Raw genomic sequence first — 4559 nt, forward strand, 5'->3', positions numbered from 1 at the left:
ATCAGTTTTTTTAAAACCGATGTTAAAAAATGTTGAGGTAAGTGACATTTAACATCACGTTTTTAAAAAAACTGATGTTGTAAGTAACATTTCACATCACGTTTTTTTAAAGACCGATGTTGTTTTAGAAATTTATTTTTAACATGATGTCTGTTTTTTCAATAAATCCCAAAAATAACTTGCAAATTTTAAAATCAGACCACACAACATATAATTTTCATTCTGTTTTGAAACAGTTTTTACCAGAAAATTCAATAAGAAATTTACTAATTACTATGAATTTAAAACATATTTAATGTTGAGACATGAAAGCAAGAATCAAATAAATAACTGAATGAACACCTACATAAGACAATTTTGTGTATGATAAAAAAAAAGAGTAAGATTAAGTATAACAAGCGCTCAGAAGATATGAAAACAATTTATTCTAAATTATATCAAAAAAAATGTCTTACTTCTTTCTCTTTTCGGATATATATATATATATATATATATATATATATATATATATACACACACGCACACACACAACTTCTATTACCTCTCAGAAGATCACAGAACTGAAGTAACAACAATCCATAATGAAAAATACAATGGACTAAAATCGCACAATCCATAATGAAAAATACAATGGACTAAAATATTGGAGAAATCTCTTTATTGATACACTACGAGTAGATACAAATGAATTCAACATCCCATCTAATTCATCAAAATCTCAAGGCTTTAAGTTTTCAGGAGTCTCCCACTTATATTAATGAAGACTTCTTACTTATATTTGCTAAGCTTTTGCTTTTCCTATTTTAGGAGCAAAGTTATTAGTTAGATAGCATTTTTCACTATGAATACCTATGTTACCATTTTCGTTTTTCTTATTACAAGCAAGGTGAAACGAAGATCAAAATCAAACCATATTGAAAGAAACAAAGAGAAATGAAACACTTTAATTAAGTGGGGGCACAAGAGGCTTAGCTAAGAAAGAAAGATTGAGATGGGGATGTTAGTACGTAGTGGGCACGTGTAGGCCCTTAACCATGTGAGGTGCTACAATCATCTTATCATGTTGGTCGCATTTAGGTGAGTCTGGCCGTGTCATGTACCTCTACTTAGTGTTGTTGCTATACATATTTCCTTTCTAGAGTGAGACCATTGTATTGCTATATTTCCTTTCTAGAGTGAGACCATTGTATTGCTACATTACCCTCCGTACTTACTCTTGCTAATTCTTCCTTTCCAGACAAGATCTTTGCATTATCCCTTTTTACGGTAATGGTCCATCACCCTCTGATCAATGCCATCCTTATTGACTCAAAAACAAATTGAAATATTATAACACTTATACACCACCCACCTCGAGCAAATTTAGGTGGGATCTAACAAAACTTACCTATTCTTTTTTGTTTTAGTTATATTATGGAAAAACCTAATAAAATTTGTAACTTTTTTTAAAATTTTGAGCGAGAACAAAATTTGCATACAATAGTTTAGACATTTTTTCTATACTTTTATTAGTATTAGAGAAGATATTTCCGTAGTATCGATTAAAGAAAAGATGATAAAAATTCAATTGAGTAACTTTGTACACATACAAAGAATGCCTATGGAAACATCATTGAGAAAAACAAATGGTATATTTTTTAGTCATGAAGAAAAGGAAAGAGATTAAAAAATACATTAATTGGAAAATTGTTTCGAAAAATCTCATACTAAATACTAATATTTTTTAGAGTTGGTCTTTAACCAAGTTTTTTTTTTTTACATCTTGTTTTTAACTAAGTTGAATAGTATTGTATGATTCCTATAACAGACATCACACGTTGAAATAAGACTTTTGTTATCGTTTTAGTAGTATATATATCATCCTTGCATTGCATAATAAAGTTAAATTAAAAATAATTACTAATAACTTTTTTATGAGATACAGGGTAACTAGGAGAGATTAAAATCCAGGAGGTAAAACAACAACTGGTTTGTCAGCTAACAGGTGTAGACTTATAAAATTAGAATCACTTACAAAATCTGGGACTGAATCTGAGAAGATAGACTGAACTTTGTCAAGTTATCAGCAGCTAGGTTGGCTTTTCTTCTAACACGAGAATGAGATGTCTATTTTCTTCACGAGAGGATAAGCTGAATGCAAAGAGGGACAAGTGTGGAAAATCAAAATGACAAGAACTTGAGAATCTGATTCAGCAATAATATTTCAAAATCAAATAAATAATAATACAATATATGTTATAAGAGGTAATAGAAGTAACAACAGAGCATGAAATAAAAGCAAAAATAAATCTGCTATGTTCTTTCGTGAAAAAAAAAAAAAACCATGAAAGCAGAAAGGAAGCTATGAAGTCTGAACGCATAAACAGAAACGCACCTCGAACAGACGCCGGAAACTTTGTTGAAGGATGTGGAGGGAACGTCGGTCGAGGAGGGCGAGTCTCCCCGTGAGTGGCGACGGTGATGGCTGAGCGGCGATTGGGAAGGGAACTGAGTAGAGTGAGCAAGAGACAGAAAACGTGTGAGGCGTGAGCGAGAGAGTGAGAGATTAGTTTAATATTTCAATGAAAAGTAAAAGCGTCAATTAATAATAATAAAATGAATGGTAAAACGAAAATCATATTATGAAACCGAAGATTTTATAAAAATTTTAAGAATTATTCAATATTTATACAATAAATTAAATAACAATCTATATAACTACAAAAAATATAACAATTTATACAACACTCTTTTTTTCTTTTTTATCTCTTTCCATTATATACTTATCTCATTTTACATTTTTCTTTCTTCCGTTCCTGTCTCTCTTTCTTTTGTATAAATTATTTTATATATTTGTTGTAATAATTCAATTTCCCGTGGTGGAACGAGATATCAATTTCCCCTACTGCTAATCTTGGCTGGAGTCTCAACGGAGGGTTTTCTCAGATGGCAAAAAATAGCCTGCAGCCAAAATTATTAGGTTGTTAAAAAAGAAGAAAGAAGGAAGTCCGTAGAAAAAAAATCAATAATCTTATTCACCAAGAAAAAATGAGGATGAAATATGAATTTAGGTATAAAGCATTTACTTTTAATTGGATTAATTATGTTTTTAATTCCTAAATTTTTTAAGAATTTTATTTTTAGTTCTTAAATAAATTTCTGTAACAGAGACTAAAAAGTAAAAAAGTTAAAAAAAAACTATTTAAAGATAAAGGTGAAATTTATAAATAGAAAACATAATTAACCCACTTTTAATTAATCACTATCACTGCCATCTTACATTTATTCTCAAATGTACTAATTGAACCAACCTGAATTAGAAGTGAGTGAGTGCGGAAATCAAATGTGTCTGTGTCCTTCGAAGTTCCAAGTAATATTAATATAAAATAATTTAATATAATTATTTATTTAATTAATATAAAAAAAAAGATTAGGAGAAGCGTGAAGGCAGGTAGAAGAAGAGAGGTATTTTTTTAATTAATATAAAATAATTTAATATAATTATTTATTTATTTTTGCTTCCTTTTACGTTCATTCAAACAAGTAATATTAATATTTCCACTTATTTTTCTTTTTTTCTATTTGCCTAAACAACACTTTTTTCGACTATATTTATCTTTACTTTTTATTTGTTTTCTTTCATTCCTTTTAATTTTTTTCTCTTTATTAATCTAAAAAATTGGTAAACCACATTTGCACAGTAAAATCTATGTTGTAAAAATTAAATTAGAATGTTCTTAATTTTCCTTTTCTTAAAAAAAATTGTCCTCACCAAAGTCATGAAATCCCTTGCAACCTCATTTTTTTTTGTTTAATTCCAATTTGAAGTCGTGAGTTTATCCATGATTTATTTCTTTCTTTTTCGCATTTTTCTTACCTTTTATTAGTAAATAAATATTTTATCCTTAATATTAAAATAATCATATTAAATAAATTAAATAAATTTTTATTTTAATAATACTTTTTTCAAAAAAGAAAGAAATCCCTACATATTCTACGACCTCTATTTCAAACATATTAAAAAAAAAAAAACTAAAAAGTCACCGGCCCAACGACTTCTAAAAAAATCAAATTTCATAATAAAGTCAAAGAAATTTGGACCAACAATGTTTTTTTTCATCTACAAGATCCAAATCCAAAATCTTACTTTAACTCACTACTATTTGGACCAACAATTTATCGATATACAACTTAATATTTGATTTATTTTTCTATAATCAAAGTTTTTAAATAAAAATTAAAAAAAAATCAGGAATACATGGATACTTATGTTTTTTTTTATATATCTAATCAATATCTCTTATTTATCTCTTCATATCTCAAATCTCATTACCTATAACATTTATACTTTTTTTTTTACTTTTCTTTCTCTCTCACTAGGTATTGTTAGCATATTAGGTATATATTTAAATAATTAAAAAAAAAGTTTATATTAACATCGGTTTTTGGAAAACCGATGTTAACGTATGATACGTTAACATCGGTTTTTTAAAAACCGATGTTAACGTATATGCATTAACATCGGTTTTTTAAAAACCGATGTTAACATCATTAGTTAACATCGGTTTTTTAAAAATTTT

At 27.7% G+C, this 4559-nt stretch overlaps 1 long non-coding RNA gene across 2 annotated transcripts in view; it reads right to left on the minus strand.

Annotated features, from left to right (window-relative positions):
- Nucleotides 1-2554, minus strand: part of LOC102660380 (uncharacterized) — a 4427-nt gene extending 1873 nt beyond the window's left edge. For both annotated transcript variants that reach the window (XR_001382761.3, XR_001382760.3), the window contains exons 1-2: nt 2375-2554; nt 2015-2130 (exon numbers count right to left, since the gene is read on the minus strand). This is a non-coding gene — a long non-coding RNA (uncharacterized lncRNA). The remainder of the gene's footprint in view (nt 1-2014; nt 2131-2374) is intronic.
- Between the last annotated feature and the right edge of the window lie 2005 nt (nt 2555-4559).

The sequence above is a fragment of the Glycine max genome, chromosome 9 (assembly GCF_000004515.6).
Source record: "Glycine max cultivar Williams 82 chromosome 9, Glycine_max_v4.0, whole genome shotgun sequence".
In the NCBI taxonomy this organism is placed as follows: Eukaryota; Viridiplantae; Streptophyta; class Magnoliopsida; order Fabales; family Fabaceae; genus Glycine; species Glycine max.